This window comes from Columba livia, chromosome 15 (assembly GCF_036013475.1).
Source record: "Columba livia isolate bColLiv1 breed racing homer chromosome 15, bColLiv1.pat.W.v2, whole genome shotgun sequence".
In the NCBI taxonomy this organism is placed as follows: Eukaryota; Metazoa; Chordata; class Aves; order Columbiformes; family Columbidae; genus Columba; species Columba livia.
In genome coordinates this window covers 15,608,834-15,623,762 of record NC_088616.1, presented here as the reverse complement: position 1 = coordinate 15,623,762, position 14,929 = coordinate 15,608,834, and the positions used below count along the sequence as shown (strand labels likewise).

General features: G+C 47.7%; 1 protein-coding gene across 3 annotated transcripts in view; it reads left to right on the top strand.

The window, feature by feature from the left end:
* Positions 1-14,929, top strand: part of ELFN1 (extracellular leucine rich repeat and fibronectin type III domain containing 1) — a 105,923-nt gene that overhangs the window by 8,567 nt on the left and 82,427 nt on the right. For all 3 annotated transcript variants that reach the window (XM_065031472.1, XM_021290370.2, XM_005504518.3), the window contains exon 2: positions 13,439-13,551. The gene's annotated coding sequence lies outside the window, so the exon portion shown is untranslated. The remainder of the gene's footprint in view (positions 1-13,438; positions 13,552-14,929) is intronic.

Sequence of the window (14,929 nt, the reverse complement as noted above, 5' to 3'; positions counted from 1 at the left end):
AAAGGAAACCTATAATGCATTTATATCCCAGCTCAGGATTTGCTGGAGTTTCTAAATAATACATTAATTCAATTACACATTCTTAATTAGTGTTTGCTCAAATTGGAGCAGCATCATTAATTTACTTTTACTACCTCTTATTTTTATTTTGCTGGCGTGTGGGTTTCATTTTTCGACTCTTGCGTCTCTGCGCTTTGTGAGACGCGAACACTCAGCTGTGACACTCGCACCACAAACTGCAGCTTCTTTGGTAACATAGCAGTTTTCTATATTGTGAATGTTTTTATGCTCACAGGCTGCACGGCACTGATCTGACCCCGTAGTTGGAGAAAGAGGGAGAAAAGAGCCCTGATGTGAAGTTGCTCCTTTTAAATGCTGAACAGCATCCTTTCTGGGTAGAGCAGAGTGACTGGCAGCATGCTGGAGCAGGATTAGGTCCTATGGACTCCCCTAAATGAGGATTTTTCACATGCATTTGTGTTTTTCCTCCCTGGAAGCTCCTGGTAGTTGCAGGGACGGGTGCTCCCATCCCTCTGGGGTGGCTGTGAGCACTCAGGGCTGCTCGTCTCTGCTGCTGGTACCCGGAGCTGCTCAGGGATGGGAGGCACAGGGTGCTGCGTGTCATCCCGTGAGGCTTGTGTCTGTCTGCATCTACACAGCAGGAATTGAGGCATAACGCTTATAACACCATGTCCTTTATTGCGTTGTCCAAAGGGAAGGCATCCTCTCAAGACCTGCTCTCGGGTGTCTGCTCCTCCTGGGAAGGAAAGTTGGGTCTGGGGCGCACATGGAGGCTCTGGTCTTCTGCACAAGCCAGGTTTGGCATTAGCACTTGTTTGTAGTAAATATATTAGCTGGTTTATTTAAGATATAGGATGATAACAGATCAGGGAGACTAACGCAAGCCAAGACTGCTCCCTCCAAGCCGTGCCTTCCAGGAGTGGAGGAACACTCATTCCAAGTTTACAGCGAGGAGGTTAGGTTTTCCTACCCCCCCCGCCCCATTTCTTCCTTTTAATTCTTGTTTCTGGCTTTATTTCTCTTCCCCACCCTCTGCCCCCGCTCTCCTCTCGCTCGGAGGTGAGCAATGCCGCCTCGAAAGCCCCATTCATCACTGCCTGCTCGCGAGGCACCAGCAGCCGCCACCGCCGCCGCTCCATTGATTGACTGTGGTGGTGAGTGAATTTAAAGTCATTACGCTCCTGAGACAGCTTCTAAATATGACGAGGTAGAAATCAAATCTGTAAGAAGCCTTGTGGAAAAAAGGGGTATCTCCAGCTAGGGAATCCCATGTGGCTTCAAAACGCTGTTTGGGCAGACCCTGCTGCTCCGGACCTCGTGGGTGTCCCTGTGTGAGCCGGGACCGCTCGGTGCCGCTGAGCCAGGACCAGGCAGGCAGCTGCTGGCATGGCGGAGAATTAAGTAGAAATATTTCACTATAGAAAAGACTGTTGTGTAAAACCATCCATCTGCTGTCTATCTCATGCTTTGCATGAATTAATGAGCTGATTGATTAGGAAAACCTTGCAGCAGCCAGGTGAGGTAGATGATTCTTTCCTCATGTTACAGGTGCGGGGGACTTGGAGGCACAGAGGTTAAGATTAAGGCTACCAAGGTACAGGTGTGTGTGTGGTTTATTTTTCCTCCATTAGTGTATGCTATGGTCAAGCCAAGTTTCTGTGTTGTTTTGCTGATTGATCAATCTGATATTTTGGTTGTTTTTTGGCTTCGAGAGCAGCTGTGAGAGCTCGGTACGGCTGCAGCTCAGCCCTGGAGAGTCTCAGCTCGGGATCTGATTTTTCCAGCGTGTTTGTGGCAAAACAGCACAGTCTGCTGTGGCTCTTGGCTGTGATGTTTGTGACCAACAATCTCTTTCCATGGGATGAAACAAACTGGCTATTCCTCACAACACTGGCTGTTTTGACACACCTTCCTCTCACCCTGCACCCTTTACTAGGCAAGGTTTTCCCTAAGCATCCCTGTATTTCTCCAAGTAATTCTTCAGCCACCTGCAGCTTGCAGAGAACCTGGATGCATGGAGCATCACTCTCCTCTCTACTACTATGAGCGCAGCTTTTCAAGAACAGTGCATTGAGCAACTGTCACTCCACAGCCCCAAAATCTATCAGAGGGAATGACAGCGGCTGTGAGCATCAATCTTTCAGTATCATCAAAATGAAGTTGTTGCAATAGAGCATTGTTGAAGGATAAATGCCTCTACTTGAGCTCAGTGCTGGTTCCGTTCATCCTGGTGGTTCACCAAGGTGTTCTAGCAGGAGGTGATAGTTGCATGGCCCAAGTGCTCATCTTGTGACGTTAATTAACTCTTCCCTCAGCAGCCTGAGCAGCTGGTCAGTCTGATCAGAAGGAAAAACCCTCGGACAGCTAAAGAGTTGAAGTAGTTTCTTTTCATCACTGTGCTGAGAAGTTTGTGCCTGGCCCTGCTTGAATAAAAGCAGGAGTGTGTGTGGAGCAGCCCTGAAAGGGCATTTTCCACCTACCCTTCTGAGCTCTTATTGCAAAAAGCATAAAGTTGTTAAGGCAATGCAAAAAAGGGCAATTATTAAAAAACAAACGAGTTATTGAACTATTGATTTAGGATATAAAAATACTTCTGTTTTACTCCTGCCCCAGGATGTGGCCTGGAACCAAACCCCATAACCCTTGTGCTGGTTCTGCCCCTGCTCAGGGCAGATGTAGCGAGTGTGACAGATAGGGCATCCGTCAGGGCTGGCGGGACGAGGGATGTCACCGAGCCGATTAACTCCTGGGGGTGGAGGGGGACACTGCAGTAATGTCACTTCCAGCCACCTTCTCCTGGGAAGGCGTTGCTGAGCAGTGAACAGCAAGGTCTGGCGTGTGGCCAAAGGGGATGGATTGCTGCTGGAAGCGGCTTTCTGTTTAAAATGCAGGAGTTCAAACCTGCCTCGTGTTTTATGGCACCGCTGAACTTCTATACCGTCTGTGTTTGAGTCTCTTTCCCTAGAAGCTGTGAGGACCTGGCCTATGCTAGGGCAAGGCTGAGCTTTGCAAACTGCAGCCGAGTGGGACTTGGATGTGGGAATGGGATTGAGCTGTGCATTGTATTTGGTAGAAAATGTGTTTCTTGGTTGCAGGAATCACATGCAATTATCTCTTCATTTATTCTGGGGGGTTGGAACTAGATGAACTTTAAGGTCCCTTCCAAACCATTTTATGGTCTGCCCAGCTTGGCCATGCAGGCTGGTGGGACTGAACTGCAGGATGCAAACCGGCTGCGTGGGGATGGACGCCCAGCTGAGCCCATCCCCTGTTGCTCACTTGGCCTGGCTCCTGTTTACCTCGTTCAGGGAAATGCTGAAGCACAGGAATGAAGCAACTGCTCCTGGAGGACATCTGCCACAGATGAGTAAAAGGAAAACTTCAATAAATCAACATGTTTCAGCAGCTGTCCCAATTCACGAAGGAGCAGAAATTGGGCTGTGGATTTCGTGTAACTGCTTCATGCTTCAAGAAAGAAAGGGAAATAAATCTATGGGATGTGATTCTTGAAGCTCCCTAAGAAATCATAGAATCACTTAGGTTGGAAAAGACCCTTAAGATCATTGAGGCCACCAGTAATGCTTACAAGCAAATTGTCACCACCCCATCGAAGTTCAGAGGAGTTTGTTGCATTATTTACTGTGTGGGTCAGTTGATCTTCTGCAAATGGTTTTGCAGGGAAGTCCTCTTCTGTACATAATCCTTTCAGGTTGTGAACTTGGTTATAGGTTCTCTAATTTCATGTTGGCTTTAAGAAAAGTCCCCAAACTTCCTGCATGGCTTTTTCCCCTCTTAATGAAGAATTACTAGTTCTTGTTCTGAATTCCATCCCACCCCCTCCCTGTCTTACTAATGAAACAGCCATAAAGCAGCATCATGTCCTATAGCTCTTAGGATGATGCACTCTCTTTTACACTGGAACTCTCACTTGTGATGGTGAACAGATTAACACTCTTCATTTTAATTAGGCTGGGCTGGAAAATAAGTTGTTCGCTTATTGATCTTACTGTGCCCCCCATTTATTTTGAAATGCTGTTGTCTTTATTTTCAGCAGGCAAAATCTGTAGTATTGTTGCAAGTCCCGACTTTCTTCTGTGGTTTAGATTAGAAGCAGCTCCTCAGAGCCAGGGCTTGGGGGGGTTCCTTGCTGCTGCTGAGTTATAGGTGAGCTGCTCTTCTGCAAACAGTGTGTGAGGAGCTGGCCATGGGCACCAGATGGGAAATAGCCTTCAAAGCTGGTCAGGTTTTCTGTGACCATCTGAGAGCCTCTTATAGCTGTAAGGGGAAGACCTGGCAGCTGCTTCCAGTGGCTAAACCCAGAGGTGAGGTGAGATGCCCAGGGTTACCTGGGGTGCTGGAACCTGTGCTGGGACCAAGTGCTTTGGCACCTGCTTCTGCTCTAACCACAAGATATATTTCCTCTCTTGGTCCTTAGTTTTGCAGCGCAAGGAAATTTTTGCTTAATTTTAAGTGTTCTCCTAAATCTTGGTGATGGCAGATTGACGTAAGCGTGTGCTGGATCAGGGCCTGTTCTCTTATGCATATGGATGTGTACACAGCTGTAAGCGTTTTCCATCTTTAGGCTCCTGCAGTCCAAGGGAGAGATCTTCCCTCCCTGCCCGCGGATGTGTCCTGCTCACCTTGCACCACAAGGAGCATTGGGCCCCCTGGCCTCCAGGATGAGAACATGAGTGTGAATTTGGGTAGAATTGCTGGTTGCTTTGATCATTCATTGTCTATCAAGTTTGCTAATGAAGCCGGTGTGTGCACAGCCTCCTGGGCATGGCAGTGGGCTGAGAGCCTGGGTGTTGCTGTAGGATCTCTCCTGGACCACGTGAGCTCAGATTCCTCCCAGCCCGATGCTCTGGGAGGTTTTGGGTTGTGTCTGAGCGCAATGGCAGAGAATTACGTGTTGGTCATGTCTCATCTTCCAGAGCTTGCCCTGGGTTGTGCTTTTACTGATGCCACTAGCAGCTAAAATGTGGCTGCTGCCTTGGAGGGGAGAGCAGCAGCTCCCAAAAAGGGTCATGCAAACAGGTTGGGCTGGGTGGCAAAGCAAGTGTTGCTCATCCCAGCCGGGAAAATGCACATGGGGAAGTCCAGGCTCTGCATCCCTTTTGATATGTGGAATCCTTTCAGCCATGCCATAGCCCAGATGCTTGAGAGTGTGAAAGGTGCTTCCTCATCACTGTGCAGGGTCTGAGCTTTCCTAGAGGTCTCCATCCATTTACCAGTGCGGATTGTGCTCGTGAAGCTCTGAGATGATGCTGGATGGCAGCCTGATGAAACTGCAGGTGCAAGACTAAATCAAAATAAAAGTGGTGGGGGAAGCAAGTCAGTCCAAGTCAGTTTATAGCAATTCCATCTTATTTAAATTAAAAGGGATAGTAATGTATGAACCCTTTAAATATTTAATCCGTGGAAGAGCCCTGAACGAGCTCATACTACATGCACATGGGTAATGAGCAAGCGGCTGTGGCAGGAGGAGCAGGGGTGGCAGTGGGGACACCAGCCCTGCTCAGGTCTGTGGGAGGCAGCTGTACCCCTGCTTTGTCTCTGGGCTGGCCAGAGGGTTATGGTCAAAGTGTTTTATTTAAACAGGGGATTCATTTTACCCTCTAGCTGGTGGAAATTATTTGTGTCTTAACAGGTTTGGTCTGACTATCTGGAGGTGAGAGCCTCATCCTGCCCCTCTGTGCATTCTGCCTGCTGGGTGCCTGGTGGCTCTGGAGGATGCTCAAAATAGCCCCAAATCAGAGCTGTGCTTGCCCAACCTTGTGGAGAGTCACAAGGTCACTGGTGTAACTAGGAGGAGAATTTGTCCTTCTAGCTTTAAAAATAGCTGTATTTTCTTTAATGGCATTTTCCTTGGGGCAGCCCAGGAGCTTGCAGGAGTGCGCAGCCCGGTCGAGGTGACGCTGAGCGGGAAGGGCTGCCAGGATGCTCCAGTTAATCCTATTTCTAAAATACATCTGTCTCTAAAAATGCACCAAAACAAGCAAAACTTCTTCCTCCTCCCCAAATATTTAATTTTCCTGGCTTCCTATAGCCACATTGAAGAGATTTCCTCTGCAGAAAATGCTCCCTCTGGTATTGCTAAACAGGATTCTGTGATCTCCAGCGGCTGAAGTGTTTAGTTAAGGTCCAAGGGGTGTGCTGCGTTTTCCATACTGACTCTGTCTGTCCTTACCGAAGTGTGGGCTTTCTAGCGATGAGCCATTTGGGGCTTATCGCTTGGAAGTGCTGCAAATGCCAGACCTGTGCTTACACGAGAAGAGAAATTCATGAATTTTTCCACATCAGTAGGAGCTGAAGATTTTGCTAAAGGTGTCTCTGGCTGCAAGTAATGAGATACGGCTCTGCCAGAGAGCTCTGAAGAGGCAGACACCTGCGCAGAACATTTAAATGTGGATTTCATGCCTCGGAAAGCCATCTATAAGGAAAGATGCAGGTGCTGGTTGGTTCTCAGCCATGCAACAGGTAACTTGGGCTCCACAATAGCCATGTTGTTGAAGCACAGACGTGTCTGTCTTTAATCTGACTCCAGAGATGTGTGTGTTAGGGAGCCCAGGGCTGATGCTGGCTGGGTTGTCTCAAGGGCTGCAGCACAGCATGTGGGGACATGTCAGCCCCTGGGGTCAGTGCTGTCCCCATGGGTGCCTCCCCATGTGCTGGTTGCATGGGATCCTGCCGGTTCAGCTGCTTCTGTCTTGATTTTTGGTGTATAAAAGCTCCATTAAAGGTTGTCATGACCTGAGATGCAGATGGACTTGAGGCAGGTTTACCACAGCCAGGGTGGTCAGGACATAGTTACCTTCCCAATTACCGCCTCTGGTGGCACATGCTGCAGGAAAAGCAAGAAGCAAATTGAACCTCTGTTTGTTGTCCTCAAGGTCTGTCTGTTAGCTAATGAGGCAGATGGCTGGACCTCTTATTAAATAATACCATCTAGCACTTTTTTAGAGTTACAGGTAGTAACTTGGTTAAACCCAAGCTCTGCATCAACAAGGGGGTGAAAACAGGACCTCCTTCTGCTGGTGATTTGATTTTGGTGTGGAGGCTGCGCTGGGTGGTTCTGGTAAGGAGGGCAGGTCTGTGTCTCGGTGAGCTCTGCAGAGCAAACCCACCCTGGGAGGAGGGAGCATCAGCTCTGCTGGGCTCAGCCCTCCAGGGCTTGGGCCCTGCAAGCACGATGCTGAGCATCACCTGTGCTCGCCCAACTGTGCGCAATGGTCATGGCCGTGGTCAAGATCTGTTATGACCCCTCAGCACAGCCGTGCCTTGTTTGTGGGGTCCTTGACAGCCTCCTGTGCCCCCAGATTTACCTCCACGTGCTCCCGTGCAGCATCATGTTGGTGAACTCATCACCCTTTGCCTTGCCCCCCTCCTCACACCCCATGGAGCTGCTGTGTGGTTTTTGTGCCCGGCACGTAGATAATGTCTATTTGTAAAACAATACTTCAGCATTACTTAGTGAAAACACAGGCAGCATTATACAGCTGGTAGCAACATTGATTGAAATGATATTTAATCCAAGGAAAATACATGATACATAGTCTAGGATTTCTTGCTTATCCATCATACAATGCGGTTCATGGGGATTAAATATCCCTCCTGTAAAGTTGCTTGAGATCAGTGTTGTTATTTGTTTTGCAAATGATCCTGACAGGGATGCTGAGTGCTATTGATTACCAATGGTTCTTTAAAAATTACTATTATACTGCAAAATATGAACCTTGGGGGTATCCAGTTATATGATAATGGAAAGGCACTGGTGTGTAATGACACATGCATCATAATAAATTTGCTCTTCTTATATAATGGAGATTGAAAGGGGCGTGATTTATGACCAATAGCATTAGCTGCCTGCCATGGTACGTCCAAGGTAACGTGATGAAATTGCCTAGTTGTTCATTGTGGCAAGAAGTACTAATGATTAGGAAAGCAATTTAGGGGAAAAAAAAAAATGAGGGAAAAAAGTGCTCTTATTCTGAGCAAAATCTCCTCTATCTTCCTGTTTAAAATAGGTAAACCGCTCTTCTAATTCATAAATAGCTAAAATCTCTCCATTGCTCTCCTGTGCTGTGCTCCAGGAGCACCCACAAAGCACTGCACAGATGGAAATGGAAGCTGCCAGTCCTAGAGGAACTCCTGGGTTTGCTGGGGAAGCCTTCACGGAGCTCCTGGCCACGGCTGTGATGAAAGTGCAAATGAGAGCCCCGAACCAGCTGGGAATTTCAATGTGGTGATGCCCTTGAAGCCAATGGAGGACACTCATGTTGAGTTGTGTGCTCTCATTCCTGATGATGAACATATGACAATGCAACTGCTTATCTTCCAGGCTTTCTGGGTGTTTCCCAGCTCTGTAGCTGAGGACTGAACTCTTGATGCGTTTTGAGTGGAGCCAAAGGGCTGCTTCAGGCTATTGGTGGCTTGAGCAGTGTCACGGGGACCTTCACCACCTTGGGGACGATGCTGGGTGCTGTGACCTTGCCCTGGCCACGTGCTCTGGGTGGCTGAGGAGTGCTTTTGATCGCTTTTCCATCATGGGATGGCACAGAGGGCTGGTAGGGAGGACTCGACACCAGGTCTGCAAGGGGTGATGTGTTGAGGAAGATGTCTGGTATGAAGGTTAAATCAGATGCTTCTTGCCGTGGCCATTCTGTGCTCTTGGCATCCTGCTGCATATACCAAGCAATGGCAATGCAAATAAGCCTTTTCCTCATGACGCTGCCGATCTACAGTGGAATCCACAGACAGTGAGTACCTGACTCTGTGCTTCTGTATTATCGCACTCAACAGTAGCTGGGCATGGAGAAATATGCGTCCAGGAGCCAGTGCCAGCAGAAGCATGTGTAAATCAAAAGGAAGGGAAAAACAGTTTCCTTTCTTCCTCTGGCACCTTCTCAGCATCTTTTGTCATGAAGTCATGTATTGCACTGAGAGTTATCAGGCTGCCAATGTGGAGAAATACCCTTATTCTCCCTGAAATGCCCATGGGCAGGAGACCTCCTCCACAGATACTGATTTATTTTCACCCTGTGTTCATTTATTTTGCTGCACTGCAGTAGGGACACTTGAACAGTAATTTCTTTAAAGAGACTCAGCACTTGATAATGTGGCACTTCAGATGAGGGAAGAGGAAGGTGTGTGCTTGTTTAGATATTATTCTGTGAGCTGTACAACGGCTAAAGATGCAGCTTCAGTCTCCTGTGAATCTTCCTAGCTCACTTGGAAATGGGATGGAGGAAGGTTGAAATAGCTTAAGAGAACTCTGAGCCCACAGGTACCATGGTTGGTGGAAGCTGCGTGCAGGGCTCTACTCTTACCCACCTTATCCAGAGGAATTATTTCCCCTGCCTGAAGTAGAAATAGTGCCCTGGGATGAGGCTGCCAGGCTGGCTCCTTGGTGGAGGCTGGGATGGCTGAACACATCCCAGAGCAAAGAGGAGCAAAGGCTCCTTGAGATAGCACCATGGAAGCAATTTGCAATATAAACACCAGCGCAGGGTAAAATTCTCCCCATTGTGAGCAGTGGAAATGCTGCCCCTTGGCTTGCAATAAAGTAATTGTTTATCGTGCTGTTTTCTGAGTCCAAGTCCTCTGCAGGTCACTGTGTGCTCTGCCCTGTCTTGCAACCTGTTCATAACTGTGTTGTGATCCAAGAGTAATTGACAGCTACAGAGATGCTGCTTCTTGTTAGGGAAGGGCCATGTGCAGGGGGGAGCTTTGGTTTTGCAATAAAAATTAAATCCCAGGGTTTTGTCAATGCTTCAGATATGAGATTCTCTGCTTATAGTGACAGAGATCTTGTCAAAGGAATTGAAATGTCAAGTTTGTGGCGGGGGGGGGGGGGGATCACAAGATGGGACTCAGAAATACCGGCATAAGGGACCTCTGGGACTCTGAAATCCAGTTTCTGCATTGAAGCAGGATGTTTGCCAGTGATGTATCAGGTTAGTGTTGACTTTGTCCTAAAACACCTGTCAGGATGGGTATAGCTGTTGGGTTGGTGCTCGGGTCCCTGCCTCCCTGGGGGAGCAGAGGTATTTGGGGGCACAGTTCACAGGTTTCATCCTGTGACTACATAGACCCAATGCAAGATCCTCTGGCACTTCAGAAAGGCAGGGCAGGACCTGAGCTGGAGAAGTTTTAGGAGATGGAGGGAAAGGCTGTGTCTGGCTGTTTATTCATGTTTATCATGCCCAGCTGAAGATGGGTCAATGTACAGAACTGATCAGGAGATGCCCTTATCAGGAGTGTGCTTGATCTCTGCAGAGATGTGCATGGATGCGAATATGCTGGAGAACAAGGTTTTTCCCACCATTACCATTCTCGGTGTCCTAACCTGATGTCTCTGATCCAAACCATTCCAGGAGAGAGAGCTCTCTTGCAAGAACTCTTTGAGTAGCAAACACTTCACAGTGACTCAGGGGAGGCTGGAGTGGGAGGAAAAGAGCCCTTGTCTCTCTTGGCTGTCAGGTGGACCTAAAAGTAGCAGGTATGAATGGTATTGGCACTGTCATTACTGTAAAGCTTTGTGGGATGCTGTCACATGTATGGATTCTGAGAGGTCTTTTGATCCAGCATTATATCATATTGTATGATAAAAATCAATGTAAAATGGTTGCGATTGGAGCTGTGTCCTTCAGCCCAGTAACTGGCTGCATAAGTAAGTCACCAAGTCAGTCTGCACAGCAACAAATACATAATTCAGGAGGGATCTCTGACTGACAGAGGAAGGACGTATGGGCTGCACAGCTGTCACTGCATTGTGCAAAGCGAGTTGGCTGGGGTGAAGGCAGGGAGTACTCTCTGTCCCCCTGAATGCCATAGGCAGAATCTGGCTGTGGCAGGTCACTGTGCAAACCCGGGCTCTTGGGGTGATGATATGGGTGCAGACTGGGACACAAGAAGTGAACTTGGTGTTTCAGAGCTGGGAGGTTGGTGCAAGTTCTCATTTCCAAAGACAAGGATAATGGAGAGTTGTTCTTCTGCCACTTCTGGCTTTTTATGGTCCTTTGTGTTAGAAGACCTTTGAGGTTACTCACTAGTTGCAGAAAACGCCTGTGGCCTGGGCTGCGGAGCTGGGATCTGGGTTGCGGCAGCCGCTTGCTAAAGACGCTCTGAGGTGGAGTTTGCTCTTTCATTATAGCTCTCAGGCTTTCAGGGTGAAGTGAGGAACAGCTGATGATTATTGGTAGCTTTAAAATTAATAATGCTCTTTATAACATTTAATCTTTCATTAATAATAAATAAAACACATGCTGTGTTGTATCTAGACCAAGGTTCCTGCAGTGCTGCAGCTTGGGCAGCTGGGAGCTCTATGTTGACGTGAGCAAGGGGTTCCCCAAATCAGGCAGAGGGCATGGGGAAGGGCTCAGTTTGATTTCCACAAGCCTCACCTGCATAAATCCCAGTGCAGGGATGGGCAGGACCCTGTGCCAGTGCCGTGTGCCTTTGAAGCAGCTTCAGGTCCCTCCTTGTATCACAGACCAAGAGTGCAATGTGGCCCCGTGATTTATTTATAATATTTGTAGGGGGAAGGGGAGGGCACATGAAGGTCTCTGGACTGCAGGCAGAGGTGAAGAGCGCAATGTAGGTAGAAATCACAGAGTGATGGTGCAAATTGTGGATGTGCAATGAGGAGGATGGACAGGCACATTTGCAGCTTGAACCCCTCCTGGCTGTTTGGGGTGCAGAAGGGAGGAGGGGGATTCCTCAGGTTGTCTCCTCACCTCTCCCAAGTGAATCCCTGCTGGGTGATGTGGTTGGCACATGCAGAACAGCTTGGCTGGATGCTTCGGTGGATGGTCTCCAGCCGGTGTAACAGTCTGCTCCGAGCTGGGAGGTGGGGAGCATTAAGGAAGCTGGGGGGCAAAATGTCTTTCCATGATCTTCAAGAAGCAGTAATGAAGAGCGCTTTGTGGTATTATTTGTACTGCAGGAAATTTCCCCTTTTCAATTAATAACCATTGAGGTAAGAGACTTTCTAGCTTGCAGGGGGACAAAACTGAGGAAGCCAGTTGCAGTCATGTTGTTGGAGAGTGCCCGGCTCCACTTGAGTTGTTTTTCCACTATTTGGGTAAATAAGTTAAGACAATAAGAAGGGCTGCTGAGATGGTTGGCAGTGAAATGAATCCCCCGGGAGATCGGGGCAGTGGTGTTTACTGATGGGAAGCTGCCTGTGCATGGAGGGTCAATCTTGCAGTTATGTAGAGAGAAGGGAAACAAACAGTCTCTGTTTTAGCACCGGATTCATTGCAAGGAGAAATGCCAAGGATCATTAGTGCCACAGCCATCATTATCTTTTGCTTGGATTAGCTTTTTCCATTTTTCTTTTTAAGGCAAAAATAATGGCTGGTTCATGTTAGATCAGATACGGAAGAAATAATAGCGGTATCACAAAGATTGAGGTCTGCAAGATTAAATTTGAAAGGGAGGAGGAATGATAGCTTTGGCCCTGCTTGCTGTTACACCAGCCGTACGGATAAATGACTCTGTATGCAGATAAGCAGGGCAAAAATAAAAGGGATGCTCAGGAAGAGATGGCAAGAAAAATAGGAACTAATCAGCAGATTCAACCACTGTAATAATGCAGTAAACATGGAAAATTACATTATACTAGCTCCTCTGCTTTTCACTGTATATATTAGCCACAAAGTCATCGATAGGCAATTCGCTGTGAGGATGTGGCGCTGCAGATATCGGAGCTCCCCCATCCTGGGGGAAGGTGTTTGCGATGCTAGAGAGGAAAGTTTCTTTTGAACTGAGGAAGAAGTGGCTCAAGTTGAGCTGGAGAAACACTTGCAGCTCCCAGAGTTAAAAATCTGCTCTTGGGAAAGGGGCAGTCGGTCTGTTTGTCCCCAGTGGTATCAGTACGTGCTGAGCCGTGGCTTCATTGCAGTCCTGGGATGTTCCCCTAGTGTGGGAGAAGCTGGTCTGCTGCAGATATACATAGATATAGACACATATATATATATATATAGAGAGAGAGATCTCTCTCTCTATGTATATATCTCTCTATATAAAAATATGTTTTGCTAGTGAGCTCGATTTCCTTTTTGTTCAATTTCTCACCAAGAATGACAAGTAGCCAGTGCAGCTTTTTCCCTTGAGTTCAAGTAAAACCAGCATGTAACATTATTTGCGAATTAGCTTCATCCCTCTGGCTCCCAGTTAAAGTAGGAACTACTCAGTCTGGGGTCCCTCTCAAAATATCCATTTAAGCCATGTAATGATTCTGACTCACTCATGCATAGTAGATGAAAGAAGATCTGTGATTTATTTTTAAAGCTTTGAACCCCAAACATGGTCAATCATAGGAAAAAAAAAAGAAGTCATAATGCAAAGCTGGAAGAAAAGCAGCCCTACACTTCACAGTAAACCCCCTTTTTTTGTGCTTTTTTATTAACAGCTCCAACTATGATCAGTGCATAAATCTATCTGAAACACGGGATGTTGGAAAATTACCGAGAGACAGTGATGTCTTCCCTGCTGCTTGGTGAGGAAGGAAGGATGCACCTTCAGGTATGGGCTGGTACATTGTTTTATCCTCTGTTACCCATCTGTCTTGCACTAAACCTGCTTGTTGCATTGGCCAAAGTGGGGGAAATAAGGTGTTTGCGAGAGGGGAAAGCTTCAGAAGTGATTTTCTAAACTTGTCTCAAGCTGCAGATAAATTGTCTGCCTGGGACCCACTCTGCAGACTCAATCTGGTTAACGGTGGTGTTTTGTCCTGAGTTTGCTGTTGATCTTAATCTGCCCCACAGAATTTAATTGTCTGAATCCTCTGGATGCTACCAGGGTCAGAGCAGCGCTGGGTGCTTCTGCAGCAGCACTGGAAAGCAGAGCACACGTGCTGCAGTTACCTCCCCGGGTCAAGTTGAACACAGCATATGAAATTGCTGCTTCCCCAGCACCGTAGCGGCTTCTTAGGGATTGCATGACGGGCTGAGCAGGATCAAGCTGCACTGGCTGCTGCTGCTGAGCAGCCTTTTTAGCGTGGGAGCTGAGCTAGACACTCCTCCTGGGTTTTCTTAATCCAGCCTCAATCCATGCGCTTCAAACAGGAGCCTTGTTTTAGGACTGTGCTGAGCACTTGAGTCTCCCAATAAGCTGCTCTCACACCTGTGAGGGCCGGCAACAAACCACAAAGCCAGTTTGACTTTGTTTTGAAGAGGATGGCGATTGTTTTCCCTGAGCGGGGGAGGACAGAGGGAAGCAGTGGTTCCCAGGACAGGGAAAGAGAGGGCTGGTGACTTCAGAACGTGGGTTTCTCTGACAGTTTTCTGACACTTTGGGTTCAACCCTGACAAGCCACTGTCCCTGAAACACTGGCCCAGCATGGCAACTGGATTATAGCCATCACATCCATCTCCCTATAGAGGAGGAGGTGTTTCTAGCCACAGAGGCCAGTTTAAAATAAGCCAGCTTTCTTCTGCATGTAAAGTGATGTACTTGCCTAAATATGTGGTCCTGGAGCAAACAAGGACCTAAGAACTACTGAGGTCAGCACTGCCATGTTGCACGTTGGGGTTTCTCATTTATCTGGGCTGGCTGGCTGCTTGTTTTTTGTCTTCTGGCAAGTGGTTTGGGGCAATAACATTGAATTAGCCTACCTATCATTTCAGTGTTTATAAATGCATTTCCAACGGGATTAACTCCTTTCAGTAAAACCACTTCTTTTTATGGCATCCGTCACTCCAGTTTGCATTTCCATGTTGCTGTGCTTGCATTTGGTTGTTGCAGTGGCCATTTGGGATTGGCAGTGGACAGATTGCTCTTGTTGGGGCTGGGTTTCACCCAGAGGTGGTCATGTGTGACCATTGGGGTCCCCAGCATGTAATGTGGGCTGCAGGGGAAACCTGTGGTGGGACCTGGTGTCCTGACATCTGTGCTGGAGTGT